We start from the raw sequence: 15,495 nt of genomic DNA on the forward strand, positions 1-15,495 counted from the left end.
AAGCCTGGAATGTAATTACTTCCATCACGTGACATTCTGTCCTCTGATTATGCTCTACAGGACATTATGCCATTATAATTTATGTCTGAGACAAGAGAGTTTTGAGAGTGAAAGTGAGCACTAATATTAATTATATCAGGACAACAGGTATTAATTGAGAATGATCCAGACCACCTAGGGAGTCTGGTCACCCTGATTTTAACACAAAAATATCACAAAATAAATAAAGATAATATCAGTACTTTGAGAATTGTTATGAAAAATATTAATCTTAAATATTAATTTTTACCAAATAATTGGTAGGGAAGAAAAAATATCCATCTAAGCAGTTTTAGGCTTAACGTGGATATGCGCACGTAACTAAATAAAACGCTCTTGTAAGTACGACGTTAATCTCTCTGCTTATGGTTTAGAAATACAGTGATTCTTACTTTAAATAAAGGCTGCACTTCTCTAGATATTAGGTTACTTCACTCTTGGCCAAAGTCTGCCATTGATGTCCTCAGACGAATGGTAGCATCTTTTGTGTTTTAGTCTTAATTCCAGGTATAAAGGGAAAGGCCATGTCTGTCATTTATTAACTATCTATTGGAGCAATTACAATTACTATCTCTTAACAATTTTCTTCTAAGAAATATAATCATATATTTAACTACAAAAAGTCGAATACCAGATAAATAATTTATTAAAGGTATAAAACAAACTAAACTAAGTTGGATATTCACGTAAGAGGAGAAGAACAACAGTGGCTGAAGTAAACGCCTGCACCAGAAAGTGCTGCTGGAACAGGGTCCCCGAAAGAGAACAAGAATTCACAAAGAAGGATACCACGTTGTTAAGCAAAGATAGACAGTAAAATAACATAATAAACTTTATTCAAAAGTATATTTCCAGCTTATAGACTGCACATTAACTAATAGACAGAAAACAGCTTTGGAGATGCATCCTTTTTAAACCATATGCAGAGAAGCCCCGGCTACTGTGAATGTGGACCAGCCAGCCCTGGAGGCACCTGCCCCGTGAATGCACCAGCAGAGTCAGGAAAGAGAGCCCTTGCCATGTTTCTTTCGAGCAGAAATTGCTAGAGCAAGAAAACAAGGAGCTAGATGTAAAAACTAGCCTAATTTGGAGACAATATCTGTCCACTTCGTACCATGCTCAATGGAGCTATCTCCGCAAACTGCAACTCTCACTGGAGAAACAGCTGTCAAGTTATAGATGATGCCACGTACAGAACATTTGGAGCGAATCTGTGTCTATGACAGAGGTGGTGGAATATGTACCCTAGTCACAGGGGGAATGATGTCTGTGTTAACTCAAGTGTAGTGAAGGTTCTAGAAAATAGAAAGGAGGAGATAAACATTTCCCACAGCGAGGGCAGCCCTGAGCCTTTGTAAAATCCCCCTGTGGCTGAACTCCATGTCTACCATTTCCTAGGACAACGCAGAATGGCTCAAATTATGCAATTTCTTACATACATCATTATGGAATCCTCACAAGAAAATCTATGAAAGGCCAACAAAGCCGTGTCAAATGCACGAATACTGAATTCACTAATAATACTAAAATAGATTAAAAGCGGGCTCAGTACCATGCAGAATTCTGTGAACTGCTTCTATGAGCTCATCAACTCCTAATCACCTCACAGAAATGAGATTTGATCTCATTTGGTGAGTTAAGGGCCATTCTATTTAATTTTTTTTAAAGATTTCATTTAAAGGCCTACTGATATAATTGACATACTCTACCTTGTTTAAGAACAAAACACTTGAAACAAAAGTGTATCATATTTTATCACAGAATCATACTTCCAGATTGTACATTTTTGTTGCTCATACTTTAACTTAGGTGTAACTTACATGGAATTAAATGCATGAATTTGAAAGATATAGTTCAATGAGTACGAAAATGTATACAGTCCAACCACCAGACCAGTGATGACAGGGAACATTTTCATGACCCAGACACTCCTTCTGCCCTTTCCCGTTCAATATCCCTTATCCAACACCAACACCTGCCAGCCTGAATTCTACCGCAACCACTAACACTACTGATTTGTTTGGCCTATTCTAGAATTTGGTAAAAATGTGTTCATATGGTAGGCACTGTTTTGTTCAACATAATGACTGTGTGATTTCTTCATGATGTTGCGTGAATCTGTAGTTTCTAATTTTTTTTATTGTTGAATAGTACATTATTCCACTGAGTAAGTGCCAGAAACTGTCTATCCATTCACTGTTGTTGGACCTTTGGGCTGCTTCTGGTTTAGATATATTATGAATAATGCTGCTGTGAATATCTGTGTCCAAGCCCTTGTGCGAAAGGCAGGAAAAAAGTGGAAGACAAAATTGGGAACAAAGAACAAGTGTGAAGGATAGAAAACGGTAACAGGTATGGCAGATACTAATGCAACTATATCAAAAATCACTTTAAATGTCAATGATCTAAATACACCAATTAAAAGAGATTATCAGAGTGGATCAGAAAATAAGGCCTGAATATTTGTTGTTTATAAGAAACACACTTTAACTATAAACACACATATAGACTAAAAGTAAATGGGTGGAGAATGATATACCAGGCTAACATTATTCACAAGAAAATGGGAGCAGCCAGATTAATTTCAGACAGAACAGACTTCAGAGCAAGGATAGGTACCCGCAATAAAGAGGAACATCTCATAAGAATAAAGGGATCAATTCTCCAGGAAGGTATAATTGTCCTCAACCTGTATTACCCTAGCGACAGAGCCTCAAAATATGTGAGGCAAAAACTGATCAAAGTTCAAGGAAAAGTGTATCAGCTCCACTACTATAGTTGCAGACTTCAACACACCTCTATGAGAACTGGATAGGTCCAGCAGGCAGAAAATCAGGACATATTTGAATCCAATAATTTCATCAATGATACAACTGACATCTGTAGATTGCTTCATCCAGCAACAGCAGAAGACACATTCTTTCCAAACTCAAATGGAACATTCACCAAGACAGACCATGTTCCAGACCATAAAATACACTTTTTAACAAACTTAAAAGAACAGAAATCATACAATGTATGCTCTTAGATAACAATGAAATTAACTAGATATCAATAACAGAAAAATAGCTGGAAAACCCTCAAATACTTAGAGATTAAAAAACACTTCTGAATAACACACGGGTCATAGAAGAAACCAAGAGAAATTTTAAAATATTTATAACTAAACATAAATGAGGACACAGCTTAACAAAATCTGTGGGATGTAGTGAAAGCAGTGTTTAGAAGGAAATTTACAGCATTAAATGCATATAAGAGAAAAGAAGAAAGATGTAAAATTAAAAATTTAAGTTTCCACTTCAGGAAACTAGAAAAAGAAGAACACGTTAAATCCAAATATGCAGATGAAAAGAAATAGTAAGAATTAGAGCAGAAATCAGTGAAATTGAAAACAGCAAATCAACAGAGAAAATAAACCAAACTAAAAGCTGGCTCTTTGAAAAGATCCATAAAAGCAATAAGCCTGTTGCCAGTCTAACTAAGGAAAAAAGAGAATACAAATTACTAATATCAGCAATGAAAAAGGGAACGTCACTACAGATCTCATGGACATTCAAAGGAGAATTAAGGAGTACTATAAACAACTCTACACCCACAACTTTGGTGGCCTAGATAATATGAATCAATTTCTTAAAGGATGCAATCTTCCAAAACTTACACAAGAAGGAATAGACAATCCAAACAGGTCTGTATCTATTTAAGAAATCTGGTCAATAATTAATAACCTTCCAAAACAGAAATCACCAGGCCCAGATGGGTTCAGACAGCATATCCTACCAAACAGACTGAACTCACCCTGCTCCCATGGCTTGGGTGTTAGTTCACGGCAGCTGTGACTGAAAACAGAATCAAATCATGCAGGTTTTGATTCCGGGTAATGCTGCAGTGGAAGAGCTCAACTGCTCTTCAGTGTGGTCATTATGACTCTCTCAACTTCCCTTCTCCACGAAACCTCGCATTAGTCAGGGCTGGAGAATCTCACTCCACCCGTTTATCCCCAGAAGCAGAAAGTGGGATCCCTGGAGTTTCTCTTCCAGGCAGTGAACCCAGCCCTTCCTGCAGGACTGTGACAGCTGATCAGGGTTAGAATATCAGGGAGGCCAGGACCGGGCAGGGGTGAGGCAGGAGTCTCCTTACCCACTTACTCCCCACCCAGGGGGGCCGATGAGTGTCTGGGGTCGGAGGGATTGTGGGCCGGGGTGAGGAAGCAGTGGGGATGGGGGTGACAATGAAGCCAAACAGGCGCACAGCGGGGGCCACCCCACCCCCAGGAAGACCCGTGAAGTCTCTAGGCCTGGCCAGGCTCGTGCCTTTCCAAACTCAAGACTATTTGCTCCCAGGGTCAGTTGGGCTCTTTTGATTGCAGAAGACAAAAACTCACTTAAGCTTCTGTATTAGTTTGCTAGGGTTGCCGTAACAAAGTACCACAAACTGGGTGGCTTAAATGACAGAAATTTATTGTCTCACGGTTTTAGAGGCCAGAAGTCCAAATCAAGGTGTTGGCAGGGTTGGTTCCTTCTGAGGGCCATGAGGGAAGGATCTTTTCCAGGCTCCTCTTGTTGGCTGGCAGATGGCCATCTTCTCCCTGTGTCTTCACATGGTCTCCCCACTGACACATCTCTGTCCAAATTTCTTCCAAGGATATCAGTCATGTTGGGTTAGGGCCCACCCACATGGCCTCATTTTACCTTAATCACCTCTATAAAGGCCCTATCTCCAAATACTGTCGCATTCTGGGAATCTGGACTTCAACTTATGAATCTGTGGGGCGACACAATTCATCCCATAAGAGTTTTCTAGAACACAAGTTTATTTTAATGTGTTGTAGAGTTCTTTAGTTGACGCATCCATCTCCCTGTTAGACTGGAAGGACCAGGACAGCAGGGCCAGGGGCTGTCTGGCTCTTTGCTGTACACCCAGCACTCGCCCCAGGCTTGGCACTGAAAGGTACCGAATCTGTAGCTGTGGAATTGGGTGTCTCCCTTGGGTGTCTCTGCTCCCTTCTCCCATTACTTACTGGCCGATCCCTCAAGAGCCTCTGATACAACACACTCACATGTCAGACAGTACACTTCACATACTGTATTTCACTTGATAGCATCTCTACTAACATGCTTAATCTCCTTTAAAGTAAGTCACATTTTTTCTTAAATAAATTGAAAAGGAAATTTTTTCATGTAATTTCTACTTGGATTATCTGTCTTATTATTGAGTTGTAAGAGTTATATGAGACTGCTATTAAACATAAATATTGAGAATATTTTCTCACATTCTGTGGCTTGTCTTTTCATTTCCTTAAAAGCTGTTTTGAAAATCGTAAGTTTTTAATATGATGAAGACGATCTATCATTTATTTGTTTCTTTGAAGGTTAGTGCTTTTCTGTTTTGTTTTTTCCAGCTTTATTGAGGCATGACTGACCAAAAACAGCTGTATATATTTAGGTTGTACATGTGATTATTTGATATATGTATACATTGTTAAATGATCACCACAATTAAGTTAATTAACACATTCATTACCTTACACGGTTACCTTTTGTGTGTGTGTGTGTGGGGGGGGTGAGAACACTTAGGATCCGCTCACTTAGCAAATTTCAAGTGTACAGTACAGTGTTACTAACCGTAATCACCACGCTGTACCTTAGATCCCCAGAACTTATTAATCTCATAACTGAGAGTTTGTACCCTTTGACGGACATCTCTGAAGGTTAATGCTTTTTGTGTGCTAAGGAATCTTTGCCTATGCAAGGTCATGAAGACTTTCTCCTATGTTTTGTTCTAAAGGTTTTATAATTTTAGCTTCCACATTTAAGTCTATCATCCATCTGAAACCTCCGTAATTAAAAAGCAATGTTGAAATGACTATCCTTTCCCTAGTTGAATTATCTTGGCCCCTTGGCTGAAAATCAACAGGCTACATAGAATGGGTCTTTTGTAATCTGTCCCAATTTGTCTACCCTAACACCAATACACCCAGTCTTGATTACTGTTATTTTATAGTAAGTCTTGAAATCAGGTAGTATAAGTCCTCAAATTTGTCTCTGCTTTGTCAAAATTGCTTTGACTATTCTGGGTCTTTTGTATTTCTAGATAAATTTGAGGTCAATTTGTCACTTTCTACAAAAAGTAGCCTGTGGATATTCTGACTGGAATTGCAGTTTTGGAGGAATGTTTGTAGAGAATCGATAGCAATATTGAGTGTTGCAATTCATAATCATGATACATCTCTCCAGTCGTTTAGTATTCTTTATTTCTCTCAGGAAATGTTATGTATTTTATCATTTATTAAATTTATTTTTAAATGATTTTATATCATTTAATTTATTTTTTAAGAGACTTTATATCATTTGTTAAATTTATTTCTTAAATGACATTGCAAATGGAATTGCTTTAATTTGAATTTCCAATTAATATTCATATATACACTAAACTAATTTTTAAATGTATCCTGTGAACTTGCTAAAGTCACTTATTAATTCTAGTAGATTTTTTTGGAGATTCCTGAGGAATTTTTTAGTAGATGGCATGTGATTTAAAAATAAGGACAGATTTACTTTTTCCTTTCTAATTTTATTTGTTGATTTATTTACTTATTTTCAGTATAATGCACTGGCTATGATCATATGGTATTTCTTCTTTGTTCCATTACTGTGAATTATATTAATTAGCAAATGTTAAACCACTTTTCTATTCCTGAGATAAAATCCATTTGTTATATTGTCTCTTGAATATGTGACTGAATTTGTTATACTTTGTTATGAATTGGATCTATGTCCATGAGGAATATAGATCTTTTTTTTTTCATGGAAAGGCATTTTCTTTTAAATATAGCAGTGCATACATGTCAATCAATATAGATCTTCAACTTACTGTTTTTGTAATGTGTTCGTGAGCTTTTGGTATCGGTACTATTCAGGCTTCATAAAATAAAGTGGTAAGTAGTAGTCTCGTTTTCAGTAACATTTTGTGTAAGATTGATCTCATTTCTTCCATAAATGCCTGACAGAATTCACAAGTGAAACCATGAGGTCCTGGAGAATTTTCTGTTTAAGGATAGAATTTCTTTAAGGGGATATTCAGATTTTCTGTTTCATCTTGGTTCAGTACAGTAAGTTGTAATTTTCAAGGAATTATTCCATTTTTAACTGTTTCAAATTACCATAAAATTATTTATAATAATCTCTTACTGCCTCTTTTTGCCCATATTCTGTAACAATATCCTCTCTGTTACTGTTAATATTGGTGATTGGTATTTTCTCCTTTTTCCTTACTTAGTCTTGCTGGGGGTTTATACATTTTAGTAATCTTTTCAAGGTACCGACTACTGGCATCATTGGTTTTCTCTGTTGTTTGCTGCTCTCCGTTTTATTGTTCTGCTCCTCTCTTGATTATTCATTTCAAGTTAGGGCTTAATTTGCTCTTCTTTTTCTAGCTGCTTAAGGTGTCATCTTAAAACACTGACTAACACAGGCATTTAAAAATAAACTTCTAGCTGAATCCTACAAATTGTGATAGTTTGTTTTCCCTAACATTCAGTTTGAAATATTCTATTTCCCTTGTTATTTCTTCTTTGATACATGAGTTATTTAGAGGTGTGTTGTTTAATTTCCACATACGTAGGGCTTTTCTACATAGGTTATTGTGATTTTTATTTCCATCACAATAAAAAATATTCTATGAATCCGATCTTTTGAAATTTATTGAGATTTATTTTAGGTACCAGCACACAGTCTATCTTATAAATATTCCATGTGCAGTTGAAAAGAATGTGTAGTCATTTTTTAGTGTTCAGTGTATATAAAATAGGTTATGTTGACAGTGTTGATTTTTCCTTTGCCTTAGATTTTTATGTACTTGCTCTATAAATTACTTAAAGAAAAATGTAAAACTCTTGAACTATGATTTTGTTTAGTTTCCTTTTCTGTTCTGTGAGATTTTCCTTCATGTGTTTTGCAGCTCTGTTAATTAGGTGCACGCACACATTTTGCAGTGTTATTTCTCTCTATGTGTTGACCCTTGTGTCATGGTGAATTATCCCTCTTGCTGGCTCACAGTATTCTGCCTTCAGAACGACTCTGATACTACTACAGCCATGCAGCTTTTTTAAGGTGTCTGCATGGTATATCTTCTCTCATCATTTTACTTTCAACCTATCTGAGTCTTCCTATTTAGAGTGTGTATTTCTTATATAACATATAATTAAGTCTTGTTATTTTATTAAGTCTGATAATTTTTGGTTTTCAATTGAGCTATTAATCCATTTATGTTTAATTGTTAGTTTGATTGGGTTCACGTCTACTGTCTTCATATTTGCTTTCCGTTTGCTGCATTGTGGGCTGATAAAATGTACTTTTTATTATTCGTTTTTCCTTTCTTTAAAAAAAGCTATACTTTTATTTTTTCATGGTTTCTATACATTACAATATACATATTTATAACACACACACAAATTTAATATTGTTCCACTTAGCACTTCACTCTCACCCTTCACAAACATAAGAACCTTATAACGCTATAATTCTATGTACCCCTCATTCTTTGTGCTATTATTTTCATATATTTAATCTCTACATATGATATAAACCTCATCTTAGTACAATTATTATTTTTGCTTTAATCACTCGTTTATCTTATAAAAAATTAGAAGATATATATGAGAATTCATACGTCATATTCTCTTTTGGATCCTTTTCTAAGGATCCAAAGTAGCATCCTTAGAAACAAAGCAAAAAGTAAGCAAATACCCAAAGTATTTGGAAATTAGGAAATTCTTTTAAATTAACCTCTACATCAATGAGGAAATGGAAACAGAAATGAAAATTATCTAAAAACTAAGAAAAAGAATAATGCTTCATCAAAAACTTGCAGGGTACAGTTCAATTAGTAGTCAGATAATAATACATATACATGTTTTGTTATGAAATTTGAGAAATAAGAAAAGGAACAACTAAGGTACAAAAATAAAAGTTAAAATTAATGAAAGAGGGCTTCCCTGGTGGCGCAGTGGTTGGGAGTCCACCTGCCGATGCAGGGGACGCGGGTTCGTGCCCCGGTCCGGGAGGATCCCGCATGCTGCGGAGAGGCTGGGCCCGTGGGCCGTGGCCACTGGGCCTGAGCGTCCGGAGCCTGTGCTCCGTGGTGGGAGGGGCTGCAGCAGTGAGAGGCCCGCGTACCGAAAAAAAAAAAAAATTAATGAAAGAGCAAACACACAAGAAAGAAATGATAAATTTTTAAAAAGTTTGTAAAAAAGGAATAATTAAAATGAAAGGACAAATTTGATTAAGAAACAAAGGGAGAAATAAAAATATTGAAAATTAGATAACTACAGATATAGTAAGATAAATACATTTTAAGTGAGAATAATTTGTGTAAATATTTTATGTGAATTTGAAAGTCTAAAGGAAAAATGATTTTCTAGCAAAATAAGTTGACCAAGAGGTGAAATAAAATGGAAAAACCAAAACAAAACAATTACCTCAAACCACAAAAGACATTAAAAAGTTTGTTAAAGATCTTCCATTAAAAAAATGTGCCAGACTGTAATGGTTTTACAAATAAATATAATTTAAGCATCCCCAAATGGATATCTTTAGTTATTTAAACCCTTCTAGACCAGAGAGAAATTTAATTTCATAACTATCATAATCTTAATAGCAAATTATGATACCATACAGAAAAACAACTACATGTCAATTAATGGATTCGACATAAACTTGCTAAAAAAAAAAAAAAGCAAAAATTGATTTCCTTAGTATATTAAAAAAGTAATTCCATGGGAAACTAGAGTACAAGGAATTCAGTGGTAGCACAAAATTAGGAAATTTAAAAATCTATTAATAAAATAAGAAATCAATGACAGAAATTAGGAAAATCATATTATCACTGACATCTGAATATGAATTTCAAAAAATTCCTAATAAAAAGTAATACAAACAAGAAACGAAGAAAAAAACTCATACCAGATGAAAATAATTTACCAAAAAAATCACATAAAAAATTAAAATCTAAAATCACTACAATTAAAATCAAACACATATTAGATATACTTGCTTTATCACCATAATCCAATACTGTTTTGTAGGTTCTCATTATACAGTCAGATGAGAAAGCAAAATAGGTATCAATATCAGAAAAGTGGAACGAATGATATTTAACTGTAGATGATGTGAAAGTATGCCTAGAAAATCCAAGAGATTCATATTTTCAACTGACACAGAAAACATAATAAAATTGCTAGAAAACACATTTTTAGAGTTCTAGTAATGACGGAATCGATTCTGAACAAAATTTAAAAACAACTCATTGAAGGCAACTGAGTACCTAAAAGCAGGCAGAAACTGAAAGGAGTTCAAAACCTTTGGGCATAATCCACATTTATTAGCTTTTCTGCTAAGATTATGGCTCAGTTGGGGTATGAGACATTTAGCGGCCCCCCAAAAGGCACAGTATGGTGGAGAGGTTAGCATCTGGGCTGTCAGAGTACGTGGAATTTGAGGAGAAAAATCCTGGAAAGGAGAGAGCCACAAAGGCGATAGTCCCCAAATATGCATTCATGTTCCCCTCAAATCCTTGGCTGGACCTAAGGACCAAGGCCAAAACAGAAACAGAACCACACAAAAAATGCTTAAGGCACATATCCATAAATTTAGGATAATCCATGAGAAATTTAACTGGCCACTAGAATAAAAGTCAATTATCTTCAGAGAAGGATAACAGGATCCAGAAAGATAACAGAGAATACATATTATCCACAATGTAGCATATAAATTAAAAAATTACTAGACACCTAAAGAGAAAGAAAAATGTGTTCCATGACTCAGAAAAAAAAAAAAGTCAACAAAAAAAGACCCACAGAGGACTCAGTTGGTGGAAATGAAGACAAGCATCGTTAAGTAACTGATAGATATACTAAAGAATCTCAGGAAAATATATACTTGGATACAATGGGTGAAGAGACAGGAATTTTAAAAGAGACATAGAAGCTATAAAAATGAACCCCAAATAAATCTCAGAACTGACAAACACAATATATAAAATAAATCACTGGATGGAATGGACAACAGATTGGAGAGAACATTAGAAAGGATCATTGAAATTAAAGGCGAATCATACCAAATTACCCAGGGAGGCCCAGGGAGGAAAAATGACTGAAAAGACAGTTCAGAGCCCTAATAACCTGTAAGACAGTATTAAGTGATCTATCATATGTGTAATTAGAGTTGCAGAAGAAAAATGACGGGTTGACAGAAAAAACTATTTGAAGAAAAATGGTTAAAACTTTACTACGTTTTCCTGTAACCGGCAGCCCAGAGACCCAGAAACCTCAGAGGAACTCAAGAAGGACAAATACAAGGAGGACACTGAGGCACATTGTAAACAAAGTGCTGAAAAACCAAGGATACAGAGAACATCTTAAATAAAAAGACATGCTACATATAGGAGAATAACAATAAGCATGACTGCTGACTTCTCATCAGGGAAAAAAGAAAAAGATGGAGGTCAGAAGACAACCGAATAACATTTTAAAAATGCTGAAAGAAAGCCTGTCAACTTAAAATCCTAAGTCCAGCAAAAGTATCTTGGAAAAGTGAAGCCAAGATAAAGGCGATAAACTAAGGCTGAAAGAATCTGCTGTCTGGACTGAGGTAAAATAATTACCAGACGGAAATCTGGATCTACACAAATGAATGCAAAGCACTGGAAATGGTATATATATGAGAAAATATGACAGATTATCTTTTTCTTTTTAAAAAATTCTTTAATAATCTATTAACTATTTAATTTAAAGTATTAGCAACCTTGGTGGTATATACAACATACGTAGCAGTATAACATTTAACAACAATAGCATAAAAGACAAAACTGGGCATAACTGGATTCTGTCTTTTTAAGGTTGTTACATTGTACAGAAATGGAGTAATATTAATTCAAGGTGGACTGAAAAATGCAGATTCATGTAAACTCAAGAGCAACCACTTGAAAACATACAAGCGTAACAATAAAAGCCAATAGAAGATACAGAACACAACAACAAAGGAAACATTTCATTAACTCCAATGAAGACAGGAAAGGAAGGACAAAGAACAAAGGGTTAAAGAGAAAACAAACAAGATAATGAGACAAACATAAATATAATTACATTAAAGGCAAACGAACTGACAGTCCTAAAGGAAGCAGCCACTGAAAGTCTCAACTACTGCTGATTACAAGACACATTTAAAATATAAGGATGCAGATAGGGTAACAGTAAAGGATTGGAAAAGAATATGACATGCCAATAAGTAAGCATAAGAAAGCTGGTGTGGCTATTAGACACAGAAAACTTTAAGGCAAGAAGTATTACCAGAATAAAAAGAGAATTTCATAGTGACAAGAGGATAAATCATAGAGAAGACATAACAAATACACAAATGTATAAGCACCTAATAACAAAGTTTCTAAAAACATGAAGCAAAATTGAGAAATATATAAAACTTCATAACTATTTTTATACTGGAAATTGTATTTCCGTTAAAAACTGGAAAAAACACATTCACAAGTGATAACATGTATAACATGACCAGTACAATTTAACTAAAAAAGTGATAGGATCTGTGTAAATAAACTATATAAAATGTTATCCAAGGCTAAAAAGTCATGCCAGTGCTTTTGGATGAGAAGCCAATATACTCTCATTTACAAGTGAAGAAATAAATGCGATATAACTGCAATCAAAATCCCAATGTGGATATTTTTAATTGAAAACAAACACGATAAAATATTCTTTTTCTTTTTTAAGTATTCACTATGAAGGAAATAAAGGGTCATGATGTCTATACACTACAAGGAAGTGGCACAGTCAAAAAATAAAGGCAAAAAATACGTTAAAATGTTAATAATTCTTAAATGTGGGTATGAGTATACATTTTAGTATAATTTCCACTTTTCTTAAGTTTGAAATTTTTCTTATAAAAATATTAAAAATGCATTTACTAAGTAACAATTTCCACGAAATTTTCGGAAAGTAAATGAGAGATTAAGATTATTTTACCAGGTATGTATGATAAATTTCAACATAGTTACAATAATCAAAACAGTACGATCACAGTCGAGGATTAGATAATTAACAATTACATGGCTTAAGGAGTCCAAAGAAGTATTTGAGTTTATATGAAACTTCAATTCAATTCAGTGGAAGAAAATAGATTGTTAATTAAATGGTATTGATTCAACCCATCAGGAAGAAATAAAGTTATGTTCATAAAAAGTATAACTCCAGAAGCATTAATATGCAAAGAAAATTTTAAGTACAATTTATATTACTTTGAGGATAGGGGAGGTCTTCATAAGCAAGACAGGAAACCAGATTTGATAAAAACAAATGAAAGATTTGGCTTCATGAAATTAAATTTCTTTGTATTTAAAATAAAATCTAAATTAAACTTTTGAAAAGCACCTAAGAAAATGTTTGTAACATATAACAGAGAAAATGTTAACATCCTTAACAAAAATATAGAATGCAAACTGATTTATAAAAAAAAGTAAAGAATTCAACAAAAATTACACAAAAGTTGTGAACAAACAGAAGTAGGAACAAAGTCAACAAACATGAAAAGATCTTTAATGCAGGGAGCTGTCAGAGAATGGCATACTTAAAGAGAAACAGTTTTCACCCTATGTGAGGAGAAGTGTGAATTTCTACCGTCCTTTTAGACAATTTAACATGTATCTACATTTCTAGCACCGTATGCAATGTGATATATATTTTTAAAGGACAGTAGATGACTTTATGAGAGTTTATTGAAGAATTATTTACGGTGCAAAATTCTAGAAACATCTTATCAATAGGAGGAAGGTTCAGTGAGCCTTTAGCTAGTCCTCCATACTACGTGATGTCACATAACTCTTAAAAATAGGCAAGCATCTGGTATACCGTCGGCCCTGCTCATCTGCGGGTCCTGCATCCGCAGAGTCAACCGACCTCGGATCCTGTACTATGTTGCTTGAATCTGTACAGGCGGAACCTACAGATACGAGGGCTGAGGGCCGACGAAGGGATTTAGGGACTTGAACATCCACTGATTTTGTTATGCGGGTGGTGCACATTCTCTGTGGATACCGAGGAAGCCCTGTAATCACGGTTTTGTTTAAAGATGTATGTTTGTGCATATAAACAGCTTAGAATAAACAGAGGAGAATGCATGGTTCTATCGGTTCTGCAGAACAGGACCCAGCGGACCCCTGGGTCTCTCATCCGCTCTGTGCGGACGGAAGAGTGACCCTATTCTTCGTCCAGGGCCATTTTATACAAGGGACGTAATACCCGTATTCTGGTACCTGCAGGGGCTCCGGGAACGAACACCCACGGACGACTCTGTTATTGTTTTTCTTGTACATACCCGCACTCTTTGAATTCTTAAAACAAATATGCAACACCTTTAAAATTATTTAAGCATCATAACTATACAGTACACACTACTAACATGTACATATGCATTAAGCACCAAGTATATTACTTGCAATTAGATTTAAAAATTTTCTATTTTATAAGAATATTATTATTGTAATCATTTTGCTAAAATCATATGCAAGAAACTTGTTACTACTTACATGACTCTTATTTATAACTTAAAAACAATGTATACACATAGTTTTCAGCAAGCCAAAGGATACCTTAACCCAGCGCATATTTCTCCAGTCTTTATCATTGCCATAAGAAAGAGAACCGCGGACAAACTCCCGTTTCTACAGACATGAAGACTGTAAATCACACGCATCCCTTGGGCTGCAGGCAGAAGAGGGTGTGTTGTCCTGCATGACACTGACCCTTCTGCCAACCCTGGGAGGGTGCTGGCAATGTGTGCAGACTGCCCTCTGTAAAATTAAGATGTATATTTTTTTCCTCAAAGAAGGTTCCCCATAAAAACTCTGATGATCATAGTCTTGAAGAGGTCAGCTTTATTTATTATGTATCTGTCTCTAGTCATTTGTAGACCTAATGTGTTGTGTTTGGGGTACCTGAGTGAACTGCTTCTTAGAACTGAAAGCAGATTTCTCTAGAAAGAAATGTTATGATCAGTACCTTAATGGATCACAGAGGAGGTACACAAAGCATCTGAGCAAAAAAGAATAGATTCAACTTCAGCAAGACTAGGATGAACCAATAAACAAGGGTTCCCAAGTCTAAAGATAAAGACGGCATCACTTAAGATGGACCTAGTCAGACATGGAAACAGCAAAAGGAAAGTCCTACAAAGAAAAGCTGGTGGTAACCACCTACACACCGGCAAGGCCAAGAGGGGTTTTAGCCAGTGGACTGAGCTCTAATGGACAGGTGGGTGGACAGGTGCAAGATGAAAACACGTGACACATTTCTGAATCCAGCGGGCAAGTCACACCTTCTCAGAAAAAAAGGAATCAAACTACCTTAGCCTGATGCATTAGAACATTTAAGGAACCTCATTCTCTCTGTTCTGA

General features: G+C 35.3%; 1 protein-coding gene across 1 annotated transcript in view; it reads right to left on the reverse strand.

The window, feature by feature from the left end:
- Positions 1-15,495, reverse strand: part of PDE10A (phosphodiesterase 10A) — a 317,828-nt gene that overhangs the window by 19,956 nt on the left and 282,377 nt on the right. The gene's annotated exons all lie outside the window — the stretch shown is intronic.

Source organism: Monodon monoceros, unplaced genomic scaffold (assembly GCF_005190385.1).
Source record: "Monodon monoceros isolate NGI ecotype Baffin Bay Population unplaced genomic scaffold, NGI_Narwhal_1 Super_Scaffold_15, whole genome shotgun sequence".
Classification (NCBI taxonomy): domain Eukaryota; kingdom Metazoa; phylum Chordata; class Mammalia; order Artiodactyla; family Monodontidae; genus Monodon; species Monodon monoceros.